This window comes from Saccopteryx leptura, chromosome 10 (assembly GCF_036850995.1).
Source record: "Saccopteryx leptura isolate mSacLep1 chromosome 10, mSacLep1_pri_phased_curated, whole genome shotgun sequence".
Lineage (NCBI taxonomy): Eukaryota > Metazoa > Chordata > Mammalia > Chiroptera > Emballonuridae > Saccopteryx > Saccopteryx leptura.
Genome location: NC_089512.1, coordinates 35250547 through 35271082, shown reverse-complemented (window position 1 = coordinate 35271082; position 20536 = coordinate 35250547). Strand labels below are relative to the sequence as shown.

The 20536-nt window shown below is 45.1% G+C and overlaps 1 protein-coding gene and 1 non-coding gene across 5 annotated transcripts in view; one reads left to right on the top strand and one right to left on the bottom strand.

Annotated features, from left to right (window-relative positions):
- Window positions 1-20536, bottom strand: part of NEK11 (NIMA related kinase 11) — a 290594-nt gene that overhangs the window by 7821 nt on the left and 262237 nt on the right. The window lies entirely within an intron of this gene.
- Window positions 12609-12715, top strand: LOC136382667 (U6 spliceosomal RNA). The gene has a single exon (XR_010747293.1). It is a non-coding gene; the product is annotated as a U6 spliceosomal RNA (small nuclear RNA).

The window sequence follows — 20536 nt, the reverse complement described above, 5'->3', positions numbered from 1 at the left end:
TTTGAGAATAAGTAGCTGTCTTTATGCCCTCCTCCCCATACTTTGTATTTTCTACAAATAAAGGCACTCTCTTACATACCCACAAAACAGGAAATCAACATAGATACATTACTGTCATCTAATTCTCTAATACATTCAAGTTTCCCCAATTGTCCAGTAATGCCCCTTATAACAATTATTTTGATCCAGGTCAAAAAAAAATCCTGTGGTGCATTTCTATGTCTCCTTCAATGACCTTGACACATTCAAAGGTCTGAAGCAGGTTATTTTGCAGAAGGACCCCCTCAATTTGCACTGCCCTTGCCTGTGGGAGTTACCAACCCCATCCTCTGGCTCTCCCTCCTTTTATGTATCGGTTTGGTAGACAAGAGTAGAGCCTTCTCGGAGCATTATTTGGAGCATTGCCTTGGAGCATTATCTTGGAGCATTACTAGAGTACCCCACCTAACCAGGTCACGAAGATTCTTTCTTTTCTTAGATTCCCCAGATTGCCCTGGTAGTAACAGTATTATTTTGTTGCTTTCAGATGCCTCATTCATGATCCTCCCTCTAGCTTTGTTCCCAGTGCTCTATCTTAGGGGAAGAAGCAGATTGTGAAGCAAGTCTGTAGGGGCTCATGACAGAGTGCCCTGAGCATTCTACCTACTTGATACCTTCACTGAATGTCTTATAGTTATCATGCCCATTTGAATTTCTGATCTTCCCTCCAAAGCATCCTAATGCAGCAGCCTTCCCCATTTCTGTTCATGTCAGTGTCTGCCTTGCAAATCTGCTTGGAAAAAGGCCCCAAACCTTTGAGTCATTCTGGATTCCCTTCTGTCTTCATATTCCAGTAGTCACTCCTTTGCTCACAGCCTCCATCTCATTCAGAGTGAAATCAAGGTCCTTCCACTGGTCTACAATTTCCTGAACGATCTTCCCGCCATATTTTCTCCAAATGCATCTCTTCCCTCCCTCCCCACACTCACTCCATTCCATCTGCACCTTCATCTTCCTCAAACATACCAGGCACATCCCACCCCAGGGCTTTTGCACTTGCTGTTCCCTCTGATTAGAATGCTCTTTCTCCAGATGTGCCTATGTCTCTCCCCTCCCTCTCCTCCAAGTCTTTGCCCTGGGTCATCTTTCAAGAGAGACCTGCCCTGACCACCCTCTTTACAACCAGGGGGCAACCTTTACCCCCTTTCTGCACTGCCCACCCACCTTCCCTGCTTCATAGTTTCTTCTTAGCACGTGTTACTTCCTAGCACACCCTGCTATCCCTACTATTTTATGATATGTCAATTACCTCACGGGAATATAGGGTCCAAATGGCAGGTATTATTTTTACCATCCGCCCTCACTGATCCCCCCACCCGGAACAGTGCCTGGCACATAGCAAAAACACAATAAGTACTCTTTGGACAAATGAAAGCCAATTTTAAAAAATTACAGTAATGTCATACAATTTTATTTAAAAACGTGCATTCCTGGTGCTCACGGTAAGAATCACCACACAGTGAAATTACAGCCAAATTTTGCAAAGTATACGATCCTTTATATGATGCTTAGCTCTATTCAAGTGTATTTTTCAGTATTTCTTATGATATTTTCATTCTTATTTCAAATGAATTGGTATTATGGGACCTGTAATATCATCTTTGGATAAAAATGATCACTTGACCAGACAATGCACAGTGGATAGAGTGTCAGACTAGGATGCAGAGGACCCAGGTTCAAAACCCCAAGGTTGCTGGTTTGAGTGTGGAATCATAGATATGACCCTGGCATGAGCGCTGGCATGGTGGCTGGCATGAGCCCAAGTCACTGGCTTGAAGCCCAAGGTCACTGGCTTGAGTCCAAGGTTGCTGGCTTGAGTAAGGGGTCACTTGCTCTGCTGTAGCCTGCCAGTCAAGACACATAAGAGAAAGCAGTCAATGAACAGCTAAGGTGCTACAATAAATAACTGATGCTGGCCTGACCTGTGGTGGCGCAGTGGATTAAAGCATCAACCTGAAATACTGAGGTTGCCGGTTCAAAACCCTGGGCTTGCCCGGTCAAGGCACATATGGGAGTTGAAGCTTCCTGCTCCTCCCCCTTCTCTCTCTCTCTCTCTCTCCCCTCTAAAATGAATAAATAAATAAAAATAATTTAAAAAAATAATAATTGATGCTTCTCATCTCTCTCCCTTCCTGTCTGTCCCTCTTTCTGTCTCTCCGTCTCTCTCTCTCACTAAAAAAATAAATAAATAAAATAAAACAAATAAAAAAAGAAATGACCTCTTCATGGCTCTGTGGAGCCTTTGCCTCAGGCACTAAAAAACAGCTTGGTTGCAAGCCCAGATGGTCAGAGCATTGGCTCCGGACAGGAGTTGCCAGGTGGGTCCCAGTGGAGGTGCATGCAGGAGTCTGTCTCTCTAACTCCTCTCCTCTCACTTGGAAAAAAAAAAAAAGAAAAAAAATGACCTCTTTTATTTCTGAGTGGGAAGAAACAAACCTTATTTTTTTTTCTTTTAAATGCTATGTGGAAGGGACCATGTTTCTGCCATCTTCTTCCTCCACATGTGCACACCGGGGCCATTTGGAGAGCACCTGAAATCCACCCAGAGCTGCCTGAAGCCCCAGCTGCCCTGGGCATGGATGAGGCTGCACGGATGGAGCAGGATGACTCCAGAGGCCCTCAGTTCCTGGGGTGGGGTGGGGGGATGGGAGTGGGCAGCCATGCCAGGGCTGCTCAACAGATGTCACCGTCTGCTGTGGGAGTCAGATAAGGCGGAGAGCGGCAGAGGAGGGGATTTTAGCCTCCTGTTCTAAAACACAATTTAGCTTAACAGCAGAAAAGGTTGAACACACTTCTTTCTCTAGAAAAACAACAGGCTGTTTCTCTTCGGGGAGACAGAGAGGGAATGAGTTTCCACCAGTTCTGATGGGTCATCGAGTTGAAAAGCTCCTTATCACCATCGCTTTAGAGGAGCCAGCGGATCAGTCTCTCTCCCTTGCCTTGGAACTCACTGCCTGGCAAACCGCGTCTGCCCAGGAAACGTCCCCTCAGTGATAGCTGCATATATACTTTTGTTTCCAGATTAATTAACCACTAAAGGAGTATCCAACCGAAAGCAAAGGACCTTTGGTTTTCTGTTCTGCTCCACCACTCGATTCAAAGCCCACTGGGGACAAAGAACTGTCCTTAGTCACGTTTGCATCCAGCAGTCCTGGCACAGAACAGTACCCACTGTTCATCCAGCACGTGTTTAGTCAACACCGAGTGCACGCCAAGTGCTGGGGAGGCAGCCGTGCCGCTGACCTCACGGAACTCGTGTTTCAGCAGGAAGACCGCAGAGAGTAAGCAAGTAAACAAGCCAACAAGGTCACTTTAGATTTCTGCCAATGCTACAAGGAAAATAAAACAGGGACCCCTAGGGGTATGCACTATTCTGAATCTGGTGTTTTATCATCACCAAGCATTTAAAAAAATACTTTTATTACATATGAAAGTATGTACTTTGAGAAATAAGTAGTATTGTTTTGTGTGTTTTTTACATTTTTAGTGGCATCATACTTAGTTTTCTGCTTGCCTGTTTTTGCTCAGAATTATTGATACATACACACACACACACACGCCCTTTGTTTCTATAGCTCATTGATTGTCACTGTTCTATTCCATCCCTATCTCTCCTGCTAACATGCATTTCAGGCTGTTTCTGTTCCTCCCTAACCCCACGCTTGCTTTTATTAAAAAAGCTGTTGTGAACGTTTTTTGCACACATTTCAGATTCAATATATCTTAAGCCAGTGGTTTTCCATTGTTGGCCCGTGGTTAACCAGCATGAAATTTCTGGGAGGCTGGCGCCGGTCTGTGAACCGGTGGGTGAAAACCACTGTCTTAGACACACAATGCAAAGATGTAGGGAAAACTGAGCTTTACAGACTCAGGGCCTGCATCGCGTCATTATTTTCAGATTGATTTGCCATCACTCGTATTTGATCTTTTTGTAATGACTTTCAAATGGATATTTTATAATAAAATATGGAAATAGAATGGTTTAAAAACAGAATGATGGGCCTGACCAATGGTGGGCAGTGAATAAAACGTCAACCTGGAATGCTGAGGTCGCCTCTTCGAAATCCCTGGCTTGCCTGGTCAAGGCACATATGGGAGTTGATGCTTCCTGCTCCTCCCCCTTCTCTCTCTGTCCCCCTCCCTCCCTCTCTCTCTCTCTTTCTTTCCCTCCACCCTCTCAAAAATGAATTTAAAAAATAAAAATAAATAAATGAAAACAGAATTATGAAATTTTTGAAAAGTACCAAGGAATTCATCTAATCAAACACCCTCATTTTATAGACAAGGAAACCGATTCCAAACTGGAAAAGGGACTTGCCCAGCGGTGGGCACTGGGATACAGGGAGCAGAGCCTGCACTGGGCCTCCACCACGATGCACATGTGCATGAAATGTGGATAAAATAGGCCTGACCTGTGGTGGCGCAGTGGATAAAGCGTCGACCTGGAAATGCTGAGGTCGCCGGTTCGAAACCCTAGGCTTGCCTGGTCAAGGCACATATGGGAGTTGATGCTTCCAGCTCCTCCCCCTTCTCTCTCTCTCTCTCTGTCTCTCTCCTCTCTCGCCCCCCCCCTCTCTCTCCCTCTCTCTGTCCTCTCTAAAAATGAATAAATAAAATTTAAAAAAATTAAAAAAAAAAAAAGAAATGTGGATAAAATAAACAAATCCCCTTGCTTTTCCTTCTGCTCTCTGAGCTCCGCTAAACGATGCACCGCGACAAGGGGACCACTCAATGCAGTCCTTCCTGGCCAAATCGCAACTGTGCTGCTCTTGATCAATTCAAATTACACTTTTTAAAAGTCAATTTTGCCCCAGTTTTGCTGAGTAGAAGCAAAAATCAGAAGATGAAATAGATTTCCTAATCAAACATAATAAGAATAATTGGATTTGCAAGGAAAATGAAATCACAAAAGGATAAGAAATGAGAGCATAACTGTTTGGAAGAAGCTCTCGGAGCAAGGATGCATGCTTATGACTGGGAAACGATGGGTTGTCTTGGAGAAGAGTGAATTTGAAAAGCTGCCTTTCATTTGGGGGCCTTCCATAGCGATTCTCTCCCTGACCAAATGTTAGCCTGGCACTCCTGAGTCCTCCACTAGTCCTCATTGTCACCTGCAATCCATGGGCTACTGTTGAAGGAGGTAACTAAGAGGACATGACCACCAGCTGACCTTACAACTGGACCCAGGCAACCAGAAGCACCTCACCCCCACCCCTGTGCTTGAAATGCTCTCTCTTCTTAATGGGAGCCATTTTTAAAGCTCACTATTTAGACAGTAAGATGGTGTTGCAGCCATCTGGATGGTATATGTAACTGAACATAGTTAAAACTTCTACATCAACTTTTCAGTTTTCATAGGTGGGTGTGGGAAACCATTTATCTTGTGGCTAAGACAAACCTCATGAGTTCCGCCCTGGCCAGTTGGCTCAGTGGTAGAGCGTCGGCCTGGCGTGCAGAGGTTCCAGGTTCGATTCCCGGCCAGAGCACACAAGAGAAGCGCCCATCTGCTTCTCCACCCCTCCCCCTCCTTCCTCTCTGTCTCTCTCTTCCCCTCCCGCAGCCAAGGCTTCATTGGAGCAAAGATGGCCTGGGCGCTGGGGATGGCTCCTTGGCCTCTGCCCCAGGCGCTAGAGTGGCTCTGGTCGCAACAGAGCGACGCCCCGGAGGGGCAGAGCATCGCCCCCTGGTGGGAGTGCCGGGTGGATCCCGGTCGGGCGCATGTGGGAGTCTGTCTGACTGTCTCTCCCCGTTTCCAGCTTCAGAAAGAAAAGAAAAGAAAAAAAAAAACAAAAAAAACTCATGAGTTCCTTGCTCATCAAAACTGCCACTTACCAATCTGGAGTGACCTGGCTTTTTCTTTGGTCTCTCCTTGACCTTTGTGTATAGGGGCTGTTTCAGATCTCACTCAGGAAGGCCCCAAGGTTGCAGACAAACATCTACAGAGCCCAGCTTACGAAGAATCCCCCTGCCCTTCATACAGATCCATGTTCCTCTCAGTCATTTTCCGCCTGTTGACCCTGCTCTCTTCCCTTCGGCTATAACTTCCCACTTGCCTCTGTTGTAGTCACAGCTCAGTTCAATCTCTGTCCTCTAGTGCAGTAATCTTGAATCAAGTCTTCCTTGCCTGTTCAATGCTGCCTGGTGTTGGAGAACAGATTCACTTTGTGTGTGTATGTGTGTGTGTGTGACAGAGAGAGAGACAGAGAGAGGGACAGATAGGGACAGAGAGACAGGAAGGGAGAGAGATGAGAAGCATCAATTCTTCATTGAGGCACCTTAGTTGTTCATTGATTGCTTTCTCATATATGCCTTGACCCAGGGGCTACAGCAGAGCGAGTGACCCCTTGCTCAAGCCAGTGACTTTGGGCTCAAGCCAGTGACCTTGGGTTTCAAGCCAGCAACCTTGAACTCAAGCCAGTGACCTTTGGGCTCAAGCCAGCAACCATGGGGTCATGTCTATGATCCCATGCTCTAGCCAGCAATCCCTCACTCAAGCTGATGAGCCCACACTCAAGCCAGATGAGCCTATACTCAAGCCAGCAACATTGGGGTTTCAAACCTGGGTTCTACACATCCAAGTTTAATGCTCTGTCCACTATGCCACTGCCTGGTCAAGCAGAACAAATTCACCTTTTAATGTCAGACTGTCACTGGGTTCCCTATTGTCAACTTCCCATGATTAGAAGAGCCATGTCTCAACTGAACTGTGATAGTCTCAGTGCATGGCTGACATGAGAACATAATCATCAATGCTGCCCATTTCCACTGTCTAAAGTATCCTGGTTTGGGCAATAAATGTTATGGTCACCTGCACATGGTATAAAATTTACTGGCTAGAGACCCTCAATGACAAGAAGAACTGCTGGACTTTAAAAATGGTGCTATAACCACTACCAAGGACAGAAGAGAGAACTCCTTTCAGTCCTGATTCCTGATTTGTAGCATTTCATGTCCAAATTAAAATGTTTCTCTGTAAGTAAAAAAATGATTATTTTTATCACATCTCTCAACCATGTTGACACATTGCCTTTATTATGCCTCTCTTTTGATCATGACAGATGGGTTTATCACAGCACACTTACCCAGAATGTGACATGCATTCAGATTGAGAGGGGGGGGGGGGAGACAGACAGAGGGACCAGTAAGGCCAACATGGTACAGGCCTTCAGAGAAACAGATGAGATTGGGAAATCAATACTGAATTCTCTGGTGAATTGCATTAAAGGACTGAAATAAATTAGCAAAACAATAATTGAAGCTGACAGTTCCTCTTAATAAGTGGGGACAAATCAAGTCTGAGCTGTGCTTTCAACTGCTATGGGGAGAGGGCAGGACAGGAGGGAGCCCCCCAAACCCCTTCTGCTGGAAACACTGGGTTTCATCTCTCTCATCAGGTGATGTTTGCAGAGTGGTTTTGAGCACTGGGTTTGCTAGCTGCTTTGGCTCACTTGAGAATACACACCAGAGGCCCTTACCCTGCAGAGCTCCCTCGGGCCCGCGGGATCTCAGAGGCACAGGCATTAGATACAGGCGGGGTCAGGGTAGAGCAGAGAGGGTTGGATCAGACAAGCTCCAAAGTTCCCTCCTACCTTGAGATTCGGTCCTCCAGTGGACTCTCAACATGGATTTGTTTACCCCACTTTACAGGTAGGAAGAGTCAAACGGAAGAGAGAGTAAGACCACTGAAGGGGAGCTGGATAGAGCATCCTGTCTTCAGCCCTCAGTATGTGACCCACAGGGCCAGACTGTCGATTTGGCAAAAAGCAACGAAAGCCCTCAGAAGGATGCCCTGCTACAACCCAGTGTGATCCTGGCCATGCAGAGTCACAGCACAGGGGTGCTGCTCAGAATGCTAAATCTCAGACCCCATCGCAATCAGAATGTGTGCTTACCAGGACACAAAGTGATTCAGCCTGACCTGTGGTGGCGCAGTGGATAAAGCATTGGCCTGGAATGCTGAGGTCGCAGGTTCAAAACCTTGTACTTGTCCGGTCAAAGCACATATGGGAGTTGATGCTTCCTGCTCCTCCCCCCTTTCTCTCTCTCTTTCTTTCTTTCTTTCTTTCTTTCTTTCTTTCTTTCTCTCTCTCTCTCTCTCTCTCTCTCTCTCTCTCTCTCTCTCCTCTCTAAAATGTATAAAATAAATTAAAAAAAGAAAGCCCAGGTGAGTCAGATGCACTTTAGAGTTTGAGAAACACTGGCTTGAGCTGTGGGTTACATCAGTGGTCCCCAACCACCGGGCCGCGGACTGGTATCGGTCTGTGGGCCATTTGGTACCGGTCCGCAGAGAAAGAATAAATAACTTACATTATTTCCGTTTTATTTATATTTAAGTCTGAACAATGTTTTATTTTTAAAAAATGACCAGATTCCCTCTGTTACATCCGTCTAAGACTCACTCTTTTTTTTTTTTTTTTTTTTTTATTTTTTCTGAAGCTGGAAACAGGGAGGCAGTCAGACAGACTCCCCATGCACCCGACCAGGATCCACCCGGCACACCCACCAGGGGGCGATGCTCTGCCCATCCGGGGCATCGCTCTGTCGCGACCAGAGCCATTCTAGCGCCTGGGGCAGAGGCCAAGGAGCCATCCCCAGCGCCCGGGCCATCTTTTGCTCCAATGGAGCCTTGGCTGCGGGAGGGGAAGAGAGAGACAGAGAAGAAGGAGAGGGGGAGGGGTGGAGAAGCAGATGGGTGCTTCTCCTGTGTGCCCTGGCCGGGAATCAAACCCGGGACTTCCGCACGCCAGGCCGATGCTCTACCACTGAGCCATCCAGCCAGAGCCAAGACTCACTCTTGATGCTTTTCTCGTAAGTTCGAAAATTATATTTAAAAATACCACCGTTTTTACGCTGGTTGCATAATTTTATTTTGTGCATTTATCCGTCCCACCCTAAAGGCTGGTCTGTGAAAATATTTTCTGACATTAAACTTGGTCCGTGGCCCAAAAAAGGTGGGGACCACTGCGTTACATTGTGAATCGCAAACCTCTAAAAAGCATTTAAAACTATGAGTTAGAGTTTGCCAGAGAATTCCGATGCTTTTATGGGATCAGGCCAGCTTCCCAAGCTCTGAGGCATCACTTCCCATTCTAGCACCCTCTACCAAATTACTAAATTTACTTTTTTTACAATATGAGTTTAAATCAGATACAAATAACGGAAAAGAGACCTCCATCAATTTGAGGCTGAAGCTCAAGCTCCTCCCCCTTTTCTTCTCCCTGGATCTTTGGTCCACAGATTTGTAGCAATAACAACGCTGGATTCACAGCACATCCTCAACATTGTGTTTGCCTTCCAAGGAGGACACCAGCCTAGCCTGGGTGGAGATTATGAAGTTTGGTAGTTCACTGGATCTGCTCAGACATGCTTGCTCCTGACTTCTAATTCTGCATTAGCTAAAATCACTTTGCTTAAATAAGCAAGGGACCTCTTTCCCTTCTAGTTCGGAAATATAGAATTCTGATTTTATCTCACTGATGATCTGACCGGGAAGTGACAACCAAGCAAAAACTTGTGTTAATAAGTTTTCTCTTTTTGTTGTACCTGGAACAGATATTTTTTTAGACTTCTTTTTTTATTTTTACAGAGACAGAGTCAGAGAGAGGGATAGATAGGGACAGACAGACAGGAACGGAGAGAGGTGAGAAGCATCAATCATCGGTGTTTTGTTGCGACACCTTAGTTGTTCATTGATTGCTTTCTCATATGTGCCTTGACCGCAGGCCTTCAGCAGAATGAGTAACTCCTTGCTCAAGCCAGCGACCTTGGGTCCAAGCTGGTGAGCTTCTGCTCAAATCAGATGAGCCCGCGCTCAAGCTGGCGACCTCGGGGTCGTGAACCTGGGTCCTCCGCATCCCAATCCGACTCTCTATCCCCTGCGCCACTGCCTGGTCAGGCTGGAATAGATATACAGAAAGCATTTGGTGTGAAAAAAGTTTTGATTGAGTCTAAAATATGGGTCATCTTGGAATATGCTTGCAAAGAAACAGGAAGAATTCAGTTGAAAATTTTAGTTGAACCATATGAAATTGCTACTTCTATAGGCTAAAAAAAAGTCAAATGATGGCAATTTCATTTAGTCAACCCAATTAGAATGTTTTAGTTTATAATTTTTGACCTAAGAAATATTAAGAGAATTGAAAGTGATATTTGTAGAGTTTGAGCTGTCTCTTCTCCTTGAAGATTTTTTTTGGGGGGAGGGAGTTGGGGCAAATGCTTTGAAGGCTAGATAATCATCTTTCTATTCTAAGTAGCCAGGAAAAAATGGGGTATTTCAAGGTCAGGTTTGGTTATAGATTTAGAATGAATGTATGTGTCCTTGAAGGAGCCTTATCACCTTCTGAATCTGTGAAATATATAAATGGCACTAGACCTTGACATACAAACTGGGTTTCTTTCCTACTTCTTTGTTAAAGTGATGTGCAGCGAACACTTGAACTCTGATAGGCTCAGAGGAGATTTTCCCATCGGCAAGTCACACCACTCTTTAGTTAGAATGTCGGGGAGGAACAGTCAAAGTGAAGTATCAGGATCTGGTCCCTCTTTTGGTTGACCAGCACAACTATACCGTAGGTGTGCTGTGTTCCACAGTTCTCCGGGCATCATTCTCTGAGCGCCTGGAGTGCAGCACTGTGTAATTACGTGTTTACACATGCTGGCCTTGGACCGCACTTAGAGTAGCAGGTAGAAACTGTCTTATTTGTATGGTGTACCTAGTGCCTTTAAGAAAGGCACAGTAGGTATTAAGACCTGTTTGATCTCAAATTTTAAAATTTGTTGAATAAACTATGACTCTTAATAACCAATCATGGCCTGACCTGTGGTGGTGCAGTGGATAAAGCGTCGACCTGGAAATGCTGAGGTCGCCGGTTCGAAACCCTGGTCAAGGCACATATGGGAGTTGATGCTTCCAGCTCCTCCCCCCTGTCTCTCTCTCCTCTCTCTCTCTCTCCCTCTCTCTCTTCTCTAAAAATGAATAGATAAATAAAAAAAATAACCAATCACAATAACAAAAATTGAAGATATTACCCTAAACAGCTTTGTGAACTTAGAAACTAATTTTCCAATACATATCAAGGGTCACAGCCTATGAACCAGTCATTACATAAGACATTTACCTTAGAAAAGAGTCTGAAATTTAAAAACAAGATTAGGTAAAAAAATGTTTATATCAACATTACATATGAGTTGAAAAAAACTGCAAACAACCTAAGATCCAAGAGTTATATTAGAGAGAAATTCATATTTTTTGGAAATTTTAATAACATTGAAAAATGCTCAAGAAAGGTGGAAGAGGAAAACCATGGTACTACCATATTTCCCCATGTATAAGACGCACCTTAATTTGGGGGCCCAAAATTTGAAAAAAAAATTACTTAAAGTTATTGAACTCAAGTTTTATCCATTATAAAATTTATACAATGCCTCATCCTTGCAAAAAGGCGGGAAATGCAAGTAAAAATAATCTACAACCACTGTATAAGACACACCCGGTTTTAGACCGCAAATTTCTCGGAAAAGGGTGCGTCTTATACATAGGGAAATATGGTATGTCCTGCTCTTTTAAAAATACCTAGCATCACATTACAGAAATGTCCCAAATTATTCAAAATTCTGTCGATATCATGTTTGCAACGATTACAGACTATTCCATTGGATGTAAATCTAGTAAGTTATTAACTATGTTTCATAAATACACACATGTATACACACACACTAACAAAAAGCACAAGTGGGATCAAATCACACCTATTGTTCAACACCTTCCTTTTCTGTTATATAAGCTAGAGAGCTTATCACACGCACACAGTGATCTTCCTCATTGCTTTCTACTGCCAGGAGAGTATTTCATTGCAGAGACATATGTTGATTTTTAAAGATAACTCTTATTGATAATACCTTTAGGCTACTTATTGCTTTTTGCTATTAAAACAACAAATAGCTTTGACATACACTTTTGTGTGTTTCTGTAAGTATTTCTGTGGGATAAATTCTAAAATTGCTGGATCAAAGAGAATGTTCATTTTAAAATTTTGAATAGACATTGCCAAGTTGCCTTCCACATTATTATACCAGTTAACACTCTCTTCAACAGTGTATGAAAGTAAACTGCTTCATTTTAAAATCGAAATAATGACTGGGATGTATTTGTGTGTATTTGAACACTACTAGGGCACAGTTGTAATGTGGGTCTCCCTCCATCCTCGCTTACCCCCCAATTTTTCTTCCTTCCTACCTTCCTTCCTTTGTTCTTGTCTTCCTTATCTCTTTCCTTTCTCCCTCATTTCCTTCCTTTTTAAAAAATTTTTATTTATCGATTTCAGTGAGAGAGGAAGAAGAGAGAGACAGGAACATCAAGCTGTTCTTGTATGTGCCCTGACAGGGGATCAAACCTACAACCTCTGCACTTCAGGACGATGCTCTAACCAACCAAGCTATATATATGGCCAGAGCTCTCATTTCTTTCCTTTCTACCTTATTGTTTTATCTAATGGGTGAAAGAGAGGGAAAACTAAAGTGAAGGCTAGTGAAGAACTCATGTGGCACTTAGAGAACCAGAAGGAAGCAGGGTGCTCGCTTCGGCAGCACATATACTAAAGCTGGAACAATACAGAGAAGACTGGCGTGGCCCCTGCACAAAGATGACAGGGAAATTCACGAAGTGTCCATATTTTCATGGTTACTATGTGAAGTGATGGATATTTTCATGGTTACTATGTGAAGTGATGGATGTGCTAACTAATCTTACTGTGGTGATCACTTCCAATGCATACCCATCTTAAACCATCACAATGGTTTAAGTACACCTTAAACTCACACAATGTTACACGTCAATTATATCTCAATTAAAGGGGAAGGAAGTTGGGAGCAGAATGGAATGGGAGATGTCTGGGAGTTTACAGTGCGGGGCAGCCAGACATACTGGGGAGGGCAATTTGCATGAGTGTTTCTAATCTCCACGGGCACAGTAGTCACCTGGGGAACTCGTTAAAAATGCAGATTCTGATTAGGTAGGTCTGGGGTGGGACCTGAGATTCCGCATTTCTAGTTAAGGCATGTTCTTTTTCTTTTTAAAACATAATCAAAAGGACAAGATACAGAATAGCACAAGTCTTGAGAACTCTGTCACCTGATGAAGCTGTTGAATGTACCCCCTGTGTCTATACCTAGGGAAGGTGTTTGCATTTAAGAAAATAGGTTCAGCCTGACCAGGCATTGGCACAATAGATAGAGCATTGGACTGGGATGCAGAGGACCCAAGTTAGAAACCCCAAGGTTGCTGGCTTGAGCGTGGGATCATAGAAATGACCCCATGGTCACTGGCTTGAGCTCAAAGGTCGCTGGCTTGGCTGAAGCCCCCCCCCCCCCATCAAGGCACATATGAGAAAGCAATCAATGAACCACTAAGGTGCCTCAATGAAGACTTGATGCTTCTCATCTCTCTCCCTTCCTGTCGGTCTCTATCTGTCCCTCTCTCTCTCTGTCACACACACACACACACACACACACACACACACACACACACACACACACACACACAGGTTCTATGCGAGTAAAATGGTATATTCGTCTAAAGCCTGGGGGACATGCAGAATTTGCTTTATGAATGATAGGTACAAATGAAGGCTACATAAGAAAAGTTTTTAATATGCTTGTATTCTCTTTAAATTTTGCTTTAATTAGAGATCATTAAATATATGATGATTAGCAATTAGGTTGTTTTTATGCCTAATTGATGCCTTCATTTGCATTTAAAAAGTTCTATTTAGGCAGCAAAATCAGTGAGGCATAATGTTTCTTAACTTTTACAAAAAAAATAGGCTGTTTGAACTCTATGTTCAAACTGCCGTCTAACTGGTGCATGAGAGAAAACAAACAGTGTTTGGAGAATTCCCTTTGCATCTGCGCACACACACATGGGGTCTGCTCCCAGAATGCCCTTGCTGGGCTTTGGGTGTTGTGCTATTGCGTGGTGCCACCTGTTAGACTAGTGCCTCAGCCCCACACCCCCTCTTCCGAACTCGGCCTGGGACATTGGCTTCGAGACTCTGCTAACCATAATTTAGTTTTGCCTGCCTTTCCCTATGAAGATGCCCCCATAGGGCGTGCTACAGGGTGATGGGAATGCTGTGGGAGAACAATGGGACTGGCCCCCTATTCCAGTGACTGTCAGGGTGACTACACAGCGTCTGCTGCCAGCAGCAACTGACTCCAGCTTGCGGTTCCTCCCAGACCCAGCACGTGCAGAGAGCCAGGGGCTGGCACTGTCTTTCCCAGAGACCTTCTTCCAAGCTCAGAGACACCAGCACAAGCTGAGTGGTAGACTCTCCTCCAAGGTCTGCGTCCCTGCTCCCTACACCTCTCTTCCAAGCTCTCTGGGGGCCGTAAAATGTATACCATGGGAGAGAAGAAAAATCTAGACCAGACTGGACAAGTCATGCTCTAAGAGAGCAATACTGATTCTTAGAGAAGAAGGTAGAAACTTACCATGCTCACTCTCTCTCATCCTCTGTCCCCTTTTATTTAGCCATCAGGATTTGTGTTTTTATTCTGCATTTGTACTTGTTCACAGGCCAGAGGGGCAAAGTTGATCACCCTCTATACATCCTTGAGATCATTTTAGACAGTCCTGAGTTAAGAAACCTCTCCATATTTTGTTATAGTCTGTCCTGGCTGTTATGAACAAGACTCTAGCACCTGAACATGGGCAGCCCAACCCCTGACCAAAGGCTAATGAGCTTCTGCATTGAGTGACTATGTGGTGTTATTCTGCATCCTGCTTTTCTCAGCATAGCTTTTAACAGTGACTGCACTTACCTGCGTTGATCAGGAGCTGACCATAAAAACAGGAAGTCAGAATGCTGTTAGTTAATGCATGGCGGTAGGAAAATAGACTCATCAAATCAGCCAAAGGCATTTAAATTTAAATCAGCCTTCAGTTTTGCTCTTATCCTTTCTTTAAGGGTCATATTCTTTTAATTTTAAAAACAAAGAAGCAGGGCCCTGGCAGGATGGCTCAGTGGTAGAGCATCAGCCCAGTGTGTAGAAGGCCCAGGTTTGATTCCCAGTCAGGGCACACAGGAGAAGCGCCCATCTGCTTCTCCCTTCCCCCTCTCCTTCCTCTCTATCTCTCTCTTCCCCTCCCACAGCCAAGGCTCCATTGGAGCAAAGTTGGCCCCGGGGCTGAGGATGGCTCCATGGCCTCTGCCTCATGCACTGGAATGGCTCCAGTTGCAACCAAGCAGTGCCCCAGAGGGGCAGAGCATCGCCCCCTGGTGGGCATGCCATATGGATCCCGGTTAGGTGCATGCGGGAGTCTGCCTGTCTGCCTCCCCACTTCTCACTTCAGAAAAATACAAAACAAACAAAAACCAAACAAAAAAAAAAAAACAAGAAGCAAAACATTTCATTCTAATTATAATCAATAGATCATAAATGCTCTAGGTTTACCAAGTTTTACCCTTGAATAGAGTTAGGCCTCTTGAAAACTACATGATTTAGTTTGTCAGAGGACAGCTTTTTATCAACAAAGAAGTCATTTATAGGAAATTGACATCTGCATTCCCTGCAAAACTATTGTTGAGGATATGACTTCACTCCAACACCTTTAAATAAAAGACCATGGGAGAAGCTGACTTCCTGAGATACAGGTAACACATTCACGTTCTTGTCATGAGTATTAGGAATTGTATGCCATTTCCCTTTTTGACTTGGCTTCCTGGAAGCTCAGAGCCAAACTATTCATCCAGCCACAGCAACTATGTTCACTCACGGACTGCCTCACTTTCTCTCGGTGGGAAATCATGCGCCACCCAGAGCCTGGGCCTAGGCACAAGAGTGAATGAACGTGCGCGAAGGCAGTGAGTCAGGCTTGTCCTGCTCTCCGTCACAGGCAACACAAAGCAAAGAAGTTTGCTAACCACAGTTCAGGGCAGTCCCTCAGTCATCTCTGTTCCCTAGGTCAGTGTTTCCCGATACCATCTTTATACATGCAAGCACCTTCCAGAAATTTGCACCTACCCCTCAGGACCAGGAGGGGGGCATTAGAAAGTACTTGCACCTCAGATACTGGAAACACCTGATGTTACTGACTGAATTGTACCCCTGCCAACAATTCACATGCTGACTGTGACTCTATTTGGAGATAAGACCTTGAAACTGAGGCCTTTAGCATGGGCCCAAATCCAGTCTGACTGGTGTCTTTAAAAGAAGAGAAAATTTGGACACACAAAGAAACACCAAGGTTGCACACCTATAATATAAAGTCCGGCCTCGCTTTCATCAACACAGGAAGACAGAAAATACCCTCTTTCAAATGGAGCTGGAGCACTGTTGACTCTAGAATTCTCCCAGTCCTTTTATGGTTTGGTCTGCTACCCTGTACCTGACTCTACCGGGGAGGCTCTGGCTGTTTCTTTCCCACACTCAGGTGGCAGGAGGCCGACTTGCCCACCTGTGCCCCTCACACACAGAGGGGTTTAAGAAAAACAGCTGCAACTCCCTGACTCTATCTCACCTTATCAAGAAACTAAAATAACATTTGTTTAGATTCTTTCTTTGCTAATATCTTCATACTGTACAGTCAGAGGAAGGCGGCCACCCTCCCAAGTTCCTGTGAGTTGGGAGCCCAGATTTGACAGTTTATTCCACAGCCAAGAACTGAAAGGGTTGGGTGGCATGCTGACTCTCTTTTTCTAATTTGACAAATTAAAAAATTATTAGAGTTAAAACTCAAAAAATACAGCAATAAACAGAAAACTTCTTGCTGAACCTGCAGTACCTGGTGATGTTTCAGCACTGAACAGATTGCAGACATTTCAAAATAATATAGAAACAGTTGTGTTCATTATTATAATATTATTATAAATATGTTTAATTGTTTCAAAATAATGCCTATTGCAGCCAGCTGGGAAAAGTACAAGTATACTACAAATCAGGCATGGTTTTAATGGAAATTAGAGACATATAATATATCTTATTTATGGCTCTAAAAATAAAAGAAATGAAGAAAGAAGAACAGACAGAAGACATGAGGAAGACTGAAGAAGCTTGGACAGATATAAATATTGCCCAATGAGTCCTTGAACAGCCTGTTCCGTGGCCGTCCCCTCACTCCCCAACCTTGAACATCTGTTTCGCAGTTGACAGTAGCGAAAGGGCCCTCTATAGGATCATTTGCTGGAAAGCAGGATTTCAAATTTGTGTAGAAAAACAACTAACAGAACAAGCATTTTCATGGTCACTTGGACACCAACTCATAAAGTCAGGCACTGTAGGATGGCAATCAAAAGGGTCGAGAAAGAGATGTGAGAAGGGAGGCATCTGGCTTTACTGGGTCTCCACTTAGTGGAGCGCTGTTTAATGCTTCGGCTAACTATCCCTCCATTTTCCAGGAGCTGTGAGAAGGAGGCATCTGGCTTTACTGGGTCCCCACTTGGTGGAGCGCTGTTTAATACTTCGGCTAACTATCCCTCCCTTTTCCAGGAGATGTGAGAAGGGAGGCATCTGGCCTTTACTGGGTCCTCGCTTAGTGGAGCGCTGTTTAATACTTCGGCTAACTCTCCCTCCCTTTTCCAGGAGATGTGAGAAGGGAGGCGTCTGGCCTTTACTGGGTCCCCACTTGGTGGAACACTGTTTAATACTTCAGCTAACTATCCCTCCATTTTCCAGGAGATGTGAGAAGGAGGCATCTGGCTTTACTGGGTCCCCACTTAGTGGAGCGCTGTTTAATACTTCGGCTAACTCTCCCTCCATTTTCCAGGAGATGTGAGAAGGGAGGCGTCTGGCCTTTACTGGGTCCCCACTTAGTGGAGCGCTGTTTAATACTTCGGCTAACTATCCCTCCCTTTTCCAGGAGATGTGAGAAGAGAGGCATCTGGCTTTACTGGGTCCCCACTTAGTGGAGCGCTGTTTAATACTTCGGCTAACTCTCCCTCCATTTTCCAGGAGATGTGAGAAGGGAGGCGTCTGGCCTTTACTGGGTCCCCACTTGGTGGAACACTGTTTAATACTTCAGCTAACTATCCCTCCATTTTCCAGGTGAAGAAACAGAGACTTGGAGAGGTGCAGGGACTTGTCTAAGACTACACACTAGGGCGAGCAAATTGCAAACCCAGGCCATTCGGATTCTAGAATCCCCCTTCTGTTCATCACAGCAACATACCTCCGGTGTCTCCCATGACTACCAAAGTGGGACAGATGAAATTAGGGCATAATGTGTTCAACTTCAGCTGGTACAGACACACACACACACAAAAACACATATTTAGAAAAAACATGTAGAGAAGGCTTTTTCTAGGGAAAGATGAGACAGATGTGAGCAAAAGGCCAAGAAGTGGAAGAATGGCTAAGATGCCCAGCGTGGGAACATTTTCTTTTGCTTCTAAGAAAGGGAAGGAGGAAGAGATGCCAGAACAGCAGGATGGAGCTGGGGAGGGAGGCCCCTGGGGGGTGTAGGGACTGTGACCCAAGGCCCCGTCTTCAGCCTGCAGCCCTCTTGGGGAATGGCCCTCTCACCAGGGCCCACACTCCTTCCTGCACTCCTGCAGCCAGTGCCTGGGGCGCAGGGCTCTCCGGGTCAGCCCCTCTCGCCCACCTGGGACAACCCTGCAGGACCACCCGATCGTCAGCGTGTCCTGTGCCGCTGAGGGCGCCTTGCTGAGATGGTGATACCACAGCCCAGCTTCTCCCTCTGCCCAATCCTGCTTCCTCCCCTCCCGCCACGTGTATGGATTCCAGCCCCCCTTTGCAGCAAAATCATTTCAGAGCCTGCTTTGCAGTGAGTCCACTTGCAGCAGGTGGCCAATGAGCATTTTTAAACAAGAGAGATGCCTAATTATTAGTCTGAAGTTGCTTAAGTCTTCATGACATGAAGCCTTTATCATCAGCTTCCAAATGTTCAAACAAATAAAAGCCCCGTGCACTCAAGGATGCTGAGTAGGAGTATTATGGAAAATGGATAAAGAAGCTAGAGTTTCAGTCTAGACCACGGCGTTGCAGAATGAAGACAATCAAGACAGAGGATGAGATAGTCACAATACCCAGGGGTTTGCAGACGTCTTGGGAAGGGCTGTCAACTACAACAGGACGTGGACGTAGGACTTGAGTGAAAGTTGCACAGACCTGGAAGGGCAGGGCCGAGGTGGCTGATAGGCAGGTAAAGTGATGAGGCTGAGCCTCACCTTCACAGGGAGGGGTGACATCATGCCTGGGCCAGGGAAACATATGGTCCTGGGAAGGACCATAAAGGCAGCACGTCTCTTCGATGAAGAAGACAGCATCTGAGCAGCGCGTGGACCTTTCTGTTCAGTTCGAAGAGACAGGCTCCTCGTCTGAACTTCTGGGCACTGGCTCCGCTCAGGTGGCACTTGCCATACATTCCAGTCTTGTGACTCACACTCCAGGTGTCCAATCTCCCTCGCTAGGGCGTAAGGTGTCTCCGTTGCTATGTGCCTCGCTACACTTACTACCTCACACCTAACAGACTCAGAAGAAAAGCACAATTGATTGATTGCTGGCCCTGAGATAGCTGAGTAAGAAGTCTATCTGGCTCCCCCGGTTTTTTAAAGAGAGAGAGAAAGGAAAAGCGATGAGAAACATCAGTCGTAGTTGCGGCACCTCAGCTGTCCATTGATTGTTTTCTCATATGTGCCTTGACCGGGGGCCTCCAGCCATGCTAGTGACCCTTGCTCAAGCCAGCGACCATGGAGTCATGTCTATGATCCCACACTCAAGCTGGCGACCCCGCACTCAAGCTGGTGAGCCCATGCTCAGGCTTGAGACCACACGTCTTCAAACCTAGACCCTCAGTGCCCGGATTGACACTCTGTCCACTGTGCTACCTCTTGGTCAGGCTCTACTTGGCTCTTTAAGGCTCTCTTAAATATTACATGTAAATTTAGAACCACTATTCTTTGAGCAAGAAGCCCTATTTGCCGGTCACCGAGTTTTTCTTACATATAAGCTTTTGTTGTTTTGAAATTAAAATGCTGGTTTCAATCAGCAGCTGTGCTGCCTCACACTGACTTTTTATTTAAGAAATGGAACTTTGAAGGCATAACTAACACCTTTTCAATGAGATTTAGAAAGCGGAGGAGAAAAGAACCATCACTTCATCTGTTTCTCCACTGAAGGGTTATTTCAATCAGCGAGACAGAATGAGCTTTATTCATAAAGCTCTTGGACATCCTGAAATAGTAAGTTATTTGTATTAAATATATATCCTTGACAAATCAGAAGCCTGGACTCAGAGAATGAGATGCTGTCAAAATTCAGACTTCAAACACCCAACAACCCAGAAAAGCATGCAGAAGGGCATCAAATTTGATAGCAGCAGACCAGCCGGGATGCTGGCTTTGGCCTTGGGTGTTTTACTTAGTTAGCCTCTTTGTATCTCAGACTTCTCATCTTTAAAGTGGGTTGGTACGTACTTTTGACTATCAAGTGGGAACAAGCAGGTTCCAGAGCATGACACCAGGTACCTACAAGGCTTGTGGCA